The 16,193-nt window shown below is 43.2% G+C and overlaps 1 long non-coding RNA gene across 14 annotated transcripts in view; it reads left to right on the top strand.

Moving 5' to 3' along the window:
• Positions 1 to 15,883, top strand: part of LOC147018567 (uncharacterized) — a 54,877-nt gene extending 38,994 nt beyond the window's left edge. For 10 of the 14 annotated variants that reach the window (XR_015062455.1, XR_015062447.1, XR_015062449.1 and 7 more), the window contains 2 exons: positions 1,895 to 1,983; positions 2,913 to 3,178. This is a non-coding gene — a long non-coding RNA (uncharacterized LOC147018567). Of the gene's footprint in view, positions 1 to 1,894; positions 1,984 to 2,912; positions 3,179 to 9,532; positions 9,676 to 11,858; positions 11,953 to 15,149 lie in introns of those variants that run through there. The other 4 variants (XR_015062446.1, XR_015062452.1, XR_015062450.1 and 1 more) reach the window with 4 other exon arrangements.
• The last annotated feature ends 310 nt before the right edge of the window (positions 15,884 to 16,193 follow it).

The raw sequence follows: 16,193 nt of genomic DNA, 5'->3' as shown, positions 1-16,193 counted from the left end.
TCTCTCTGGAAAGACCATCTGGTGAACCCTCCCATCTACTTCTTTCACAATCCTCTTGAAGAAATTCAGTCACTCAAACTTTTGGGCCTCACCATCAGTCATGATCTTTCTTTGGTAAGCCACATATTTAAGTTGGCCCCAAAGCCATAGATAAATTGGCCTCAATGGGCATCCTATGTCGTGCAGTCTTTCCTTGGCACATCTGAATTTTTATCGACTTTACAAGGCCTTCATCTAAAGCTTCATGGAAGACTGCTCCTTCTTCTGGGCAAGCGCCCCTGCCTTCACACATTGCTCAGCTTGACGCCGTGGAAACCAAGGACTTCAAAATCATTGGTAAATCACACGATTAAGCTCAGTTTCTAGACCTATCACGTTCACATCATAGACAAGTGGGTGGGGTGTCTTTCACCACCTCCTTTCTGGTTCCCCCACCCCCTCGTTCCCCAGTTTTATTCAGGGTGAATGTAGTCTGCCAGTAACCCCCGTCTGGTGAAACTCCCAAAATTCAGACACACTGCTCACCTTCACTCATTCGTACCTCGTTTTTTTCCCCCCACATGTAGAACCAACTTACTCAGTCTCTTCAATATCATTTTTCCCTCGAGGACTTTAAGACGGCTGCTCACTACCATCTTAGATCATCCTTCATCCACAACCGTGATATTTTCTACCCTCATTAACCCTACATCTTTCCAGGTTTCCAGTTTTTCTTTCCCCTTCTGTGATTGCGTTTTTGTCGCTCTAACCATCTTGTTCACCCCCTGTGTCCTCCCCTTACTCTCATTCTTCCCTTATCCTTCCAAGTCTCATTCCCCATGTCCCTTATCCTTCCAAATCTCCCTCTATTTTATCCCTCAAACCTGCAGTTGGTGTTTTCCCATGCCCCCTGTTCCTACTGCTCTTTTTGTTGTGTCACATCCTGGTCTGTTCTGTTGCATCCTGGTCTCTTCTGTGTTCACGAGCCTCGGCTCTGTATACAATTAAATAACACTAACTCGTCCTCTCATTTATTACCTTGGCAAACTTTGTTGCGAAGGTTATGTTTTGATCGCTGTGTATTTATTTATTTATTTGTGAATATGTGTGTTTGTTTGTTTGTTTGTTATTCGCATAACTCCAAAAGTATTGAACTGAATCGCAGCAAATTTGGTGGGATGATTGGTTATTATCCGAGGACTATTTGATTAGATTTTGGGAGCGATCGGGTCAAAGGTCAACGTCAAGGTCATGAAAAGGTCAAAATCGTCTTTTTACTATAGCGCGGTCAATTTGTATCCAATTTGCATGCAACTAATGCCAAAATGTTCAGAATTCAATGCCCCATCTTGTGATATGTGACATGACACAATGACATAATAACCCTTATTAGCGGTTGGGAGTCAAAGGTCAGGGGGGTCACGACATTGCAAAATGTGCGGTTTTCGTCATAACACGGTCAATTCTTATCCGATTTGCATGAAACCAACACCAAAATGTTGACTGTTCTGTTCCCCACACTCTAATACCAATTACAAAATTAAGAGTACAAAGGTCAAGGTCGAGGTCATGAAAAGGTCAAAATCGTCATTTTGCCATAGTGCGGTCGATTTTTGTTCAATTTGCATGCAACCAATGCCAAAATGTTGTGAATTCAATGCCCAATCTTGTGATATACGATATGACACAGGAAATGTAATGTTTTTAAGCCATCATAACACATGAGATGGCAGATGTGGTATGGGATTAAATACCCTCACAATCAACGGTTTCTGGGGGGGGGGGAATGTAGCGTTGGCGAAGGTATGCGCTCTACTGAGTGCCCGTTCTAGTTTACCTCATGTTTTGTACTCATTTGTTGAACACTTGGTTTCTGTGCAGCAAGATCATTTCCTTTCTACCCTGTCCCTGTCAGCCCTGCATGGGAGTTCTGCTGATTGCACGATTATTGTGGCGGACTCAGACCTGCCAGAGATATTGATGGGAAAAATGAATCCACAAGTGGTAAGCTTAAGCATTTGTTACACAATCGAAACAATCCATCTCACCTTAATGCAATAATCTTGCATAATCTTCTTTTCAATCCCATAGCAAACAAAATTGTCATTAAAATAAATTGCAACCTGCAATGATGCTATTATAAAAATGGCCAACAGGTGGTATAGGTAGCAAATAATATCTGGTGAAGATATTGTTATTTTTTTTTATTTTTTTTTAGTGACTTGTTCTCATTGATGTTTTGAATGCATTGAAGGGGAAGATGTAAAAGGAACAGTGAGATCGGATGGACACCGTTGCAAAGTGGGTTCTTTTGGCAGGAGAACGAGGAATGCAATGATAATTATGCTTAAACAGAATAAAATTTGAATGTTTTTCTCTATTTTACTTAAAAGGGAAAACTTTATGCAGCTTGCATTAGAAGCATGATGTTGTATGGCAGTGAAACATAGGTGATCAAAAATGAGGATGAACGGAGGTGTGAATGAAATGAAACGAGAATGGTGAGGTGGATGTGTAATGTGACACTGAAGGATAAGAAACCAAATGTGGAATTAAGAGATAGGTTAGGTATAGAATGCATAAGTGAGGTTATGCGCAGGGGTTGGTTGAGGTGGTTGAGACATATGGAAAGGATGGGGGCAGGCAGCTGTGTGAAGAGGTGTACAAATATGAATGTGAATGGAAGGAGAGTAAGAGGCCGTTCGAGGAAAACATGGGATGTGTTGCTGAGAGATGATCTTCGAGTTAAAGGCCGAACAAGAGGGCGAGCAAGGGATTGTGCAGCCTGGAAAGCAGCCATTAGGTGAACCACGACTTTCACATGCAAGCATGGAAACAGCCTTAAAATAATGATGACTTCACTTGCATGTGATTTTGACATGCATCATTGTCATTTTGTTTCTTTTTTTTTGTCATGCCTCCGTATGCTACAGGCATTCATTAAAGGAAAGCTAAAGATTGAGGGTAAGATGGCAGCTGCCTTCAAACTTCAGAATCTTCGGTTGCGGATCCCCAAAGCTCGACTGTAAGCTGCAAGCCTCGAAACCTAACATGATCCAAACCATTCGTTTCGTAAGGCTAGTTTTACCTTTCCAGCTTGAGTTTAATATACCAGTGGATATAAAATGTTGATACGATTCCTATCATTTTAAAAGTGGACGACCTTGCACTTGATTACAAATAAATTACCTCCATTTGATGTGTGGAATAGCATTAATTTTAAATGACAATTTAATAATTGTTCTTCATTGCTTGGTGGCATTATTTAGAGTTCGAGTTGTCTCTGCCTCTCTCATGTACCATACTCTTCAGTGCCACCGAAGCAGGTTCCTGAGCAAAGGTTGTACTGGGTGGTTTGCTATTGCCTTCTCAGCAGTAGTTGGATGGAAAGAATTTGGAATTTGCTCATGGTGCCGGCGATAGCTCGTTTACTTTTTATGAAGGTCTTTAACATCCATCAACTAATGTTGGTAGACAGGATACCCATTTAACGCCCACCGAGGGGCGGCACACATTGATGACTCATCTTGGCTGTGAAACATTTGGATGACAGTTTACAGCTGGACAAAGATTCAAACCCAGGCTACATAGCGTTGAGGGGAGTGTGCCATTCGGCTAGGGCATCCTGACAGCCCATGCTAGCATTATTTACAGCTTTTTAGATGATCGCTTGGATAAAATTCTCCCAGGAAATAGTTATCAGGCCACCAATTTCTAATTTTGAGTGAGTTAGAGGACCAGGAAATTCCCAGGAAATGCTTTCCACCAGTTAAGGTCTTACTGTGAGACAAGTTCCTTATTAAAGTCAATGTCCTTTCTAATGTCCCAATGCATTACCCACATCCTTGTGGTTCATGAAAAAATTATTGTCGGTCAAATAATTCCATTTATGTACATTAAAATTGAGCCACAGTATTCCCAAAACTTCAGGTCACCAAGATGCTAATTAACCAAACGTCGTAAGGTGCCAATTTCCAATTCAAATAAGTGCCTGCACGAATGGCTCATTTGAATAACTGTGAACATCATTGATGGATTAAATAGTCAGAAAACAGTCTCATTGCTCGTTTACAGAGCACCATATCCCAGAAGGAAGGGTTAATGGAGTCTTGGCAAGGTGTTGTCTTTGGCACCTCCTTCAGGTTTATTTCAACTCCACAAGCCATGCCCAAAATTAGCTTAAATAACTAGAATTGTTCTCGAAGGCAAATGTTGATCTGCATCGGTGAACAAGTTAAACACTGGATGGAACCAAGAGAACGTATATCGAGTTATGCTAACCACCATGGGAAGCAAGGAGAAGATCAGGTCAGGTCAGGTTTGGGAGCATGCCTCAGAGCAGCACGTGTCGCTGCATCCACTTTCCGCCAGTACTCCAGGGGCCTCCGTCTGGCCATCCATCAGGCAGATGCCTGGCCCATCCCCATGTCCTGAGATGCCGATCAATCTGCTGCAACCTCGAAGCACGTAGTCGGCCCATTGGCCTCCTCCACTTACGAAACTCCCTCGTTGAGAGAATCTGGTGAGCAGGATCATCGTCAGGAAAACGAGCGACATGTCCATACAGCCACAACTGATGCTCACGGACTATGCAGGTAACAAATCTCATTTGAGTGGCTCTCAGCAACCGCTCGTTGGACACAAAATCCGACCAGCGATAGCCAAGGCTTCTCCGAAGAGACCTGGTACAAAAGGAATTAAGTCTCCGTCTCAGATCCCTGGTCAGAGTCCAAGTCTCACATCCATAGAGCAAGACTGGAATCACCAAGGACCTGAAGACTCAGACTTTCGTCCTCCCGCACAGGTACCGGCAGCGCCACATCCCATGATCCAGTGAATCCGTGACTCCCCAGGCCCGACCCAGACGTCTCGGTGTTACACCCAAAACAGCTTCTTGGTTCCTATTGTGGTTCGCATAACTCAATCAGCATCCTGTTGATTTTATCCAATGCCCAAAATGAACCTTATTGACTTCATCATCAAGAAGAACAATAGAAGCAGCACCACCCTCATCCATTAATCTGCCAGACCATTGAAAATCATCTCACAATGGAAGAGAACCCAATATTAGATTATTGGATGTAGCAGATGTGACTTTCATCACATCAAACCATCATCTAATGAATGAGTTTGAGTTTTGGGATGTCAGGCAATCATAAAGTACAAGCTCATTGACTTCCAGAAATCCATTTGACGCAACACGAGAATCATGTGAAATGAGCCATAATGGAGGAATTATTGTACTTGTCTTTACCAACCAGTTTATTTGCTTGAACATTCCTTTATTCTGAATGCGTTCTCTCTGAAATGTTTTATATTTATTTTTTAAAGGAACTGGAAAAACGTGTGTACAGTTTTGATTTTAACATGTATAGTTTTGAGGAAAACATGATTAAAATCATGTTTCACGACAACTGCACTCTGTAGAGCGCATACCTGCGCCAGGCTGAACAGTTTACATTTTGTGTCACACTGAGGGCCGGATCTGGATCCCGACCTGAACCAAAATCTAATTGGCTTGTTCTTGTCACCTCCCCAACTGTTCCACAAAGTTTTATCATCCGTCCACAACTTTTTGAAATGTCGTGCTATATGTCGTTTTTGGCCCAATCTCTCACTGGTGAAGACGCACTTAAATTTATTTTAGAAATTCTCGGATCGGGATCGTCACCAAAATCATATCGATTCTTCCTTGTCACACACTCAACCTGTCCAAGTTTTGTCCAACTCCGTCCATAACTTTTTGAGATATCATGCTATTTATCATTCTTGGCATCCATCACTTAATTAATGGTGAAGACTCGCATTAAAAAAATTATAGTATCCAGATCTTCACCAAAATCAAATCAACTCGTCTTTGTCACACACTCAACCTGTCCACCAAATTTTGTCTGAATTCGTACGTAACTTTTTTGGATATCCAGCTCGCAGACACACAAACAAACAGAAGTGAAAACATAACCTCTGTTCACCTTCGGTGGTGGAGGTAATAATGTCGAACTTCTTCAAAGCTATCCATACAATCAAAAAGGTGGGATTTGGGTGGTGAAGAACAACATTATCAACTAAGCTGATAAGAGACCATAATCGTGAGGGTAAACCAAGAATGCCAGAGTGGTCATAAAGTACCAGAAACTGCACACACAAAAAACTCCTTTCACCATCCCCATTATATGATGTCTGCTTTCATCATTAATTTTATATGCAGCCTATGGCTGCTGGTTGCATCGTTGCTGGGAGAGCGGTTGTGTTGCTGATGCAATGCCCCTTGTTTCCAGTAAGCCGATATATTCATTTTGCTGACCACGGAAAGATGACAGGCTGAGTCAACCCACTTGTTATTTAACGTATTGACAGGGGCTCAAAGTCAAGACTCTAAGATCTTAAGCCAGCCACCGAAACCGTTAAACTGACACCAGACTATGTCTTCATTAAAAGAGCATGTTTTCTCTCCAAAAGAGGAGAATGAGAATGTAAAAATATAACTTGGGTTCTAATTACAGACGATTACATTGAAATGCTGAACATTGCAATGTTATGATGAAACACCCGAGTCCAGCTTTACACCACTCTATCTGTGTCCCAACAAACAAATCATTCAATAAACCCGAGTGTGATGTCATTGTTAGACTAAACCATGAATTGGATATCAAAAAAAAACAATGAAATCTAGTTCAACAGTCACTAAGGCCTAAGTCACATTTGCTCTACGGCGAGGATACGGCGGCCGTACACCCTCTGAATTGACAGAAACGTGCGGCGGCCGCAGAGTTTCTGCAGTGGCCTCAGGGTGGCCCTACGCCGTTTGGCTATCTTTTACAGGCCATAGGGGTCGCCGTGGAATTATAACACGGAGTTGTAACTTTTTTCATTTCTACATTCGCAATTCGACAAGCCGAAAAAAAAAACTGGTAAAAAAAAATAATAATTAACCCACTCGTTACTGTCCGTCTGGCCGCACGTTCGCCTTAGGGCCCCCCTGCGGTCGCCTTGCGGGCACCTTGAGGTTACCTTGCGTCTACCTTGAAAATTCTATGGCCGCCGCAGGGTCCCCTTAAGGTCACCGTGCGACATCAAATCAAAGACCGTACGGCAACCCCACGTTTTCGGTCTCCACAATTTCTAAATACGCCGTGCGGCTCCCCGAAAAATAAAAACATATGTGACTGCTGCATTGTGTGACCGTGGAAATACTGCGGCCGCCGTATAATTGCTAGTGGCCGTAGATTTTGGAGACCCCACGGCCGCCGTGGAAAATGTGACTTCGGCCTAACCATCCAATATAATGATCACGCAACTTACATTTCCAAGGAATAATTTATTGTCCAAATTGCACGGTGACACAGCTGGCCATCAAATAAATCCAGAACACTATTGGTCATGAGAGTCCTTCGGTTGGAAAATAATGAGCATATCTATGGGAAGAATGGGTGAAGGTTTTGGTGGGGGAGGTTCCTCCCTTTTACTGTATTACAGAGGATGGAATTAAACTTGAGATTGAGGGGACCAACGGAGGCTGGGTTGTTCAGAATTCCCCCACAAATTACAGAAAGCTGCTTCACTCATGAGTGAGACAGCAGCACCTGTGTCTACCTCAATTTCCATGACTTTGTGTGGAAAAGCTCATACGACTGAACTGTTTGGGCGACAGTCATACGACTGAACTGAAGAAGTGTGGCTGTTTGGGCTGTCTCCATCAGCCGTGTCTTCCTGGTTATGCTCTGAGTCAAGGAGGTGGGTTTTGCATTCCTCTGTCCTTGTCCTCCGTTTTCGAGACAAGCATGCAGAGGCAATATGACCCACCCTTGTCGCCATGTAATGTATCAAGCAGGGAAAGCAGTTTGAATGCACCATCAATCTTTTATTGTGCTCCACACACAGAAACCTTAGAACCATCCATGAGCCCAGCCTCCTCGTGCCGCTATGTTCCTGCCTCGCGATGACCACACTTCTGGTTGATCTCATACATGAATACATGACAGTCAATGACTTCAAGTATCTTTGTTTCTGGGTTAACATAACTGCTCTGGACATCAAACAAAGGACAACTGCCGCATGGAGAGCTTGCAACAAATTTTGAAGAACATACAGGTCGACACTCTTTTGGCATATCAAGAAGCGACTGTTCATGGCAACAGTTGTGAATCCATCCTGCTTTATGGAAGTGAAGCGTAGACGATCCTCACTGTGACCCAGGAGACCGGACTTTATGGATGCTAAACTCAACTTTTTTGTTCAGCCTTGAACGTCCATTGGTCTGAACATAGAACAAATAAAGGCCTCTTTGGTTCTCTTCCAGGGCTATTGGTTAAAATTAGAAGACATCTCAGGATTGCTGGGCACTGCTACCGCCGCAAAAATGAACCTGTTTCCAATGTCATACTCTGGACACCTAAACGGAGCAGACGAGCTCTCAACTACATAAACACATTGAACAAGCATATGGGACAGATGAACTGCACACAGCAATGCTTGATTGAGAAGACTGGAAGCTGAGGATCAGTCATCTGAGATTAGCCTAAGAGCCGACTGAAGAAGAAGAGAAAGACATAGGCCTCATTTAAACGGAATATTTGCTTGCATGTAATATTTTTTATTGTTGAATAGATAAGATTAAATAAACATATCAGGTGTCTAAGATTGTAATTGGTTGTGTTGATCTTTCTGTTTGTCTGTCTATAATTCTTGTTTTGGTGACTTTGAAGCGACTTGACACGGTTTTCCACAGTTTACATACTTTAATTCTGTCTCGCAAAACAATAACTCCACCAACGTCGAGCTTATGGACATGCGCCACCATAAAGAACACTGTCCATGTCTGTACCCAGCAATTTCCAGTTCCACTGATTTGTTTTTAAGGCCTTGATCCATTTCGTTTTCAAACGTGACAACAACTTCTTGTCATTGATAGTGGTGGCGAGCAAACAAATGTAAACACTAAAAGGTTCACTAATTGTACTCCTATTAAGTACATACTACAATGTGAGTATATCTATTCAGTACGTAGTAGAATGTAGTTATTGCTGTTAATACGGTCTGGTCATATACACGTGGCAAACCACTTTAGGTCCCGAAATTACGGCTTTATCAATTTAGTCATTTATCGAGCTTCAGCAAATATTGTTCTCAACTCCAAATTCATATTCTCTACCCCCCATCCGGGTGGATAAACAGCCAGAAGAAAATAAATACCAAGAAAGGAGTTGAACCTGGAATAACAATGGATATTATCAACTAAAAGTTTAAAAGAGCATGTTTACTGCCATGGGGAAAAACTGTGACAGACGTTTTGAGTGTTCATCCTTCGTTGGAGGAAAAACAAACATATTTTGCCCCAACAAAGGTTTAACACTCGAAATGTCTTTTTACCCTTTCTTTTTATACACTTTTTAATTTTTTTTGACATTGTTGTTCAGACTCATATTGGATCTGTATATAAACCACATGCAAGACAAAGACATTAGTTATAGTCCTTCAGCATAACAGAGCATTTTTGTGATGAAAGCATCAAACTTGTACCATGAGAAGATTAATATATAATTTTCATTTTCAGATGTTGGAACATTTGTTGTTGCACATGAGTGCGCATGCACAGCTGATTGAAATGGTGTCCATTTGAGCTTGCTATAATACACGCTGACTCATATTTGAAACCAGATGACATGAGCGCAGTTCATAAAGTAATTGAAAACAAAGGTAAATCTATAAACAATTTTATCGTTATCTATTTTTGACAATACAAGTGTGAATGTGCTGTCATTTGAAAGAATATGTCGATTTTGGCCTGATATAAATACAAAGAGGCTCATATCGTCGTCCTTCGTATGGAGCACAAGGCTGCAGGGCAGCATCATTGGCTGAGGGTATGGCTGTGCTGCTGATGCAATTCCCTCTGCTGGTTAGGGCAGAGATTTGGAATTTGTTCATGGTGCCGGCGATGGCTCGCCTACTCCTTGTGAAACATACCGTGGTATCTTTAACTTCCACCAACGAATGCTGGCAGATGGGATTCCTGATTAACGTCCATCCGAAGGATGACGCACACACATTGATGAATCTCCCTGCCTGTGAAACAACGGGATGACAGTTTATAGCTGAGTCACGATAACCCAGGCTAGACAGCATAGAGGCGAGTGTGTGTAACTCTGGGCCATCCCATCAGCCCAGAGGCTCATATAAGATGTAAGTAGAAATGGCAGTTCAAAAAGTGATATTAGTACTTTATTTCACAAACATTGATGCTGAACAAGAATGTTTAAGGTCATCAAATTAATAACTGGATAATTCTCCCTCACAAGAGCACAGAGCTGTGCATTGATGGTGAGCCATTTTGCTCTTGGAGCGGTTCTGGCATCCTTTCTTGTAGACACAAGAGACAAGCTCATAGCAAGTCTGAGAAGCTTCAGGGAGTGTCATCCAGTGTGACTCATCCTTCAACATCCATCCAAATCCAGCCCCAGCTTGTCAGAGAAGGAAGTGCAGGCCTCATAAACAGTGTCTGACCCCAGACATGACCACCCTGGAAGCCTGTGCTCTTCACATGCTGCTCGGGAGCATATTGGTAGAATTCTTTGCCTCGGCTTCCTCTTTGCAAACAGCTTCTTCCTGGCCTTGTTCGCATCAATGCAGGTGCTTGTTTGGTTGTAGAGCAGTATGATGAACCTCTCAATGGTATACATACACTATATTTTGAGATGTTACATGGGGCACATGCCAATCTTAGAAGTGCATCAATAAGCTCTGGCTGAGCATTCCAGGTAGACCAGTCTGTTTTCTCACCATGCCCAGCAAATGTTGAAAGCATATTACACCCTTTAAGTGCATGGAACATTGGAAGACATTGGATTTCTCAGATCCAATGCAGGCGGATATTTCATACGCGGCCAAATAATGGAAACTTCTCTCTTTTCCAAGTGCCAACCACAGTTCATCATCAGCTCGAAGCGTGTGCACCACCATCATAGACAACACCACAACATCAGTATCAACAGACTTGGAACAGGCTGCAACGATTTATTAATGATAAAGTTTTTTTTTTCCACTTTCCTCTCATATTATCGAATGCCTGTTCATCATGGCTACGAATCACTTGGTATATTGCAATGCTTGTTAACGCCTGGAGATGCCATTTGTGGCTTTATTTAATTTGTGCATACAAATAATTGAGAGAATCTCTTAAACTCACCAGAATGTACGCTCCAGATTTGAAAGTATCAGCAGTTCAGACTCCCCAAAAAAGTGTTGATTTTTCCAATTTGGACATTACACGGGCATTTCCGGGTGCATAGTTGTATCGACGGCAATTGGAAATCGCTTGCCAAGCCAGGCATTCTGTTGGAGGGCTTGCTTGGGTACTCAAGCCACTTGCCAAGCTGTACAGTACAGTTTGTGTCCTGATCGGGATGTGCAGTTGACATTCACTACAAGGTAGAGGTACGTATCCAGCACACACGGACGTAGTACATATGGGTAGAATTGGATCTGTACGGACTCTCCGCAGGTGTGTGTACATGCCATGTCTGTTACAGGTGCCATGGTGGCAAAGTTTCATCCCATATCTTATGGAGGTTCTTTCAGGTTTTCCTTTGTCCTCGCGCATGTTTCTAAAGCATTTGGTTATCGGATTTGCTTTACAAAGGTTATATGTTTCTCCTTCTGAGTTTCAAAGCAAAATATATTTGATAACGCCCAATTTCTGAGCCTTTTGCCATATTAACGTGTTTTCTAAATTACTGAGCCAATTTTTTTTCCACCCATCACAAGTACCTGTTTATAAAGAATAATGTTTGTGATCATCTCCTTGAAACGTTGATATAAATGTGATGTTGCTTTTCGGTGAAAGCTACTCAAGGTTTCTGGGTTGTATTGTTGTCGGCCAGGTATCGGCGATGAGCACGACCGCTAGTTGGAGCAGCAGAGTCGACTCCACCGAACACCCGGAATTCAGATCGTTACCCTCGGATAACTCCGAAGGTACTTACAGGACCGTGAATCGTCAATAATTCAACCACGTGGTCCAGGGTAATTTCCCAAACTTCAAAAATACCTAGAGGCCCACGTGGCGAGCTACCGAAGAATTCACACCCTTGACGGAGATCGAACGGGACGAGCCGTAACCGTGCTCGACCCGTGCGTAACTCGAGCGGATGGTTACCGAGGTCCCGTCAGTCCAAATGCACAACTACAGCAGCAACGGCCTTTTTAATCACCAAACACGCACCGTGCTAAACCAATGAAGGAAAGGACAAAGATGAGCTGAAACATTCAACAATAGGGGTATTTATTTACAATAGGTGGGGAAGGAACATATAAAGGGCAGAGTTAAACCGACTATAAAGGATGCAAATAATGTACAGCAAAAGCACTTAACCAGTTGCTACTTAAGGACGGGCCCACAGGACACACACACACACACACACACACACACACACACACACACACACACACACACACACACACACACACACACACACACACACACACACACATACACACGATAAATGGACCTCAATGGTCTTTATTCAGCTGTCCAGCCACGGAGGGTAGTTCGGCTGGGAATCAGGATGGCTGGCTACCTGGCTGCGAGCGCACGGCTGGATGTCCACCCCCTCCCGGAGCTCCTGTCGCCAAAAGATGGACCAGGGCAGCCAGACGCAGACCAGCGCCGGCGACGAGATGAGGCCAGACCAGCGTCGAGCAGATGGGACCAGACCAGCGTCGAGAGATGCGATCCGAGGACCAGACCAACGCCAGCGACGAGATGAGGCCAGACCAGCATTGAACAGACCAGAGAACCAGACCACGCGCTTGAGCTGACGGGGCGCAAATATTTGTTCTCCTTTCCTACGTCCTCCTTCTCGGGCGCGCCCCGCTCATGCGTGGCCTGCTCTCATTGGGCGGACCGCGTGTCGCGGCTCCGCCTTCTTGCAAAGGATCGCCCCGGCTCTGATCCGCTCGTCGCCCATTGGCCGCAAAATGACGCATTCTCTCATTTGGCACCAGGCCAGAACGAAACGCTTCGTGAGCGCGAACAGCATGGACAATTCCTTGAGCAGGCGTTGTTGTTGGCGTTGTTGTTGTAAAAAAATCCTAACTATCAAAATAACTCTGCAGCGCATGAACATCCAATTTCCATTAGACGAGGGACGGGACCCTAACTAGAAACACATACTTATCGAAATAACTTAGCTACGGGGACGGCTGTCTGTCTGTGTGCACAAGGCTTCCAAATTCGTAACAGTATACAGTAAGTACTGCAGTCGGCAATCACACTGACTCCAAACTGCCGATTCCTGAAAAATTGCCAATATCGGCCGTGTGTGTGTGTGTGTGTGTGTGTGTGTGTGTGTGTGTGTGTGTGTGTGTGTGTGTGTGTGTGTGTGTGTGTGTGTGTGTGTGTATGTATACACATATGTGGGAGTTGCTGTTGTTGCCTGCTATCTCCACATGTAGGTGGGGCTCATCAGGAGGTGAAACAGACCTGCCAGGTGTGTGTGTGTGTGTGTGTGTGTGTGTGTGTGTGTGTGTGTGTGTGTGTGTGTGTGTGTGTGTGTGTGTGTGTGTGTGTGTGTGTGTATATGTATACACATATGTGGGAGTTGCTGTTGTTGCCTGCTATCTCCACATGTAGGTGGGGCTCATCAGGAGGTGAAACAGACCTGCCAGGTGTGTGTGTGTGTGTGTGTGTGTGTGTGTGTGTGTGTGTGTGTGTGTGTGTGTGTGTGTGTGTGTGTGTGTGTGTGTGTGTGTGTGTGTGTCGTTGATTGGTATGTACATATGCGGGTTTCAGAATGTGGAATGGAGTCCTCCCAGGGCAGACTCGAAGGATCTACCTTCATTTCGGTAAGGGGTCATAATTCATGGACCAAGTTATGAAGTTTTTTGTTCTCAATGTTTTGTGCTGAGGGCTCTCCTCAGGATCGTCACTGAGCCCTGGACAGCTTCGAACTGTAGTTCGTTTGTAATAATACTCCCAGGGGTGGTTTTTAGCTCACTTGTAAAGTAGTTCCAGGGAGCTTATGGGATGGTGCGTCGTCCGTCCGTCTGTCCACAAATACTTGCAACTTCTTCTCAGAAACTATACATACGATTTCAATGAAATTTGACCACAACCTTCATCACTCGTGATGGCGTTAAAAAAAGCAGGGGGTCTGAAGGGGTCTACAGAAGGAGTTTACGGGAGACGGGGGCGGGGGGGGGATTGAGTAGGTTTCCTCCCCAAAGAGGTGTTTGCTTTCTTCTCAAACGATACACACAATTCTGATGAAACTTCACGACAACCTTCATCACCCATGACGTACCAAAATTTGTTCATGACATAAAAATCTGGCTCTCAGGGGACGTAAAGGGGATTTCCCCACAAAATGCGTATTTACTTTCTTCTCAGAAACTACACACGCAATTCCGATGAAACTTGACCACATCCTTGATCACCCGTGATGTCCCAAGGTTTGTTCATGACATTAAAAAAAAATATATTTGAGGGTCATCCATGCCTATCAGTCGTTGCCTGGTTATCTTATCCAGCTACTACCTGGTGACCGCCAAAGGGGTATTGCCCCTATGTTTAATATCTCTGTGAGGTTCTTTGTCATCATTCCTGTCGGTCCAGCTATCACTGGGACAACTTTGATATTCTTCAGCTTCCAGGATCTTCTCACTTCATTCTTGAGGTCTTGGTGTTTTTGGTCATTTTCTTGATTTCTGCATTGTTTAGTCCAAAATCACTGGTATTAACACCTCAATCAGCAATGCCTTATTCTCTTTTTTTGTACCTAAGTATGATATCTGGTCGCAATGCTTTGTTTTCGATGTTCACGCTCGATGGGATCAATAAGTCGTATATGAGCGGTAGGTACTTCCATGTTTTCAGTGATTACTTTTGGTTCATGTTCCCACAAATTTTCTGGAACTGTGATATCAAAGTTTTTGCAGATGTGCCAGCGGATGACATTATAAACTCTTGTGTCATTGTGTGTACAGCTGTTCTGACATGAGTTTGCTTTTGTGTGTGTCCGGTCATTAAGCAAAACATATTCTCTTTACTACGCCAATGTTTCATACAAATGGGTCGAGCATCTTAAACTGTACACCCGAGCTCTTGTTTTGAGCTTGCCCTGAGGCAACGGACTCGTTTTACTTTCCCTCCCTACTCCCAACATCCTCCCCAGAAACCCACTCACCCACATTCCAGCGTTTAAGAAATGCAGTCAACTATTTGGCAACTCACCTTCTTCGCTGACATCAACAAAGCTCTCTTCTCTCCAAACCTGTGAACTTAGCTCCCCCTGGAGAGCACTCTATCAGCACACACTTCCACAATATTTGAAGTTGCTAATGTTGTTAGAATTTACAAAATGTAGATGCATTATATAAATATATTTTTTAAAGTGAGTATATCTTTATAATATATATGAATGGTGAGATGCCATTCATTAGTGGGAATACATTCAATTGCAACGGAGTGATGGTAAGGGACTTTGTATGCGCAGGCTTTTGCATGTGTGCAATGTGTTTTAATCTGGTGTGTGCAAGGATGTGGGTTGATTTTAAATCCCATTTACTAAATTGGAAAAAAAAAAAAAATCAAAAATAAATAATATTGGGGAAAAGTGCGCCCCCACCCTCATCGCACTCCTTTCCCTCCCCGTATGTGTGTAGGGGGTGGGGGGAGGGGAAGGGGTTGGATGAGGGTGGGGGAACACTGAAGGGTTGGGGAATAAATGAGGTATGGTGGGTGTGGCGTATGGGTGGAGACAAAGGGCTGCGGTGAAGTTTTTTATTATTATTTAGTTTCTATTCTTTTTAAAATTATTTAATTTTTGCAATTGTTTACTTTTTTTCAATTATTTGAAAAAATGTTTTTTATCAATTATTCAATTTTTTCTTGTTTATCATCTTTGTCTTTCGGGGTGGGGTGAGGATGGGGGTGCACTGGAGGGGTGGGGGAATAAATGGGGTGTGATGTGTGTGTAGAGTGTGGGTGGAGACAACAAAGGGATGGAGTGATTTTTAATTTTTTTCTTTTTTGTTAATTGAGTTTTTTTTTCAATTATTCAATTTTTTTTCTTATTTATCATCTTTGTGTTTTGTAATTCATGTGAGTAAAATGATCCAAAGATTTCCTCTCCCTTTAAGTCAAACAATTTATTTGTCCAAGGAACTGTGTCTAAAACATCAATTATTTTTAAAAAGTACATAAATCCACCTCTGTA

Source organism: Eptatretus burgeri, chromosome 10 (genome assembly GCF_056783735.1).
Source record: "Eptatretus burgeri isolate ZD-2024b chromosome 10, Ebu_testis_v1, whole genome shotgun sequence".
Lineage (NCBI taxonomy): Eukaryota > Metazoa > Chordata > Myxini > Myxiniformes > Myxinidae > Eptatretus > Eptatretus burgeri.
Note: the sequence above shows the minus strand (reverse complement) of the source record. Positions and strands in the feature narration are given on the sequence as shown.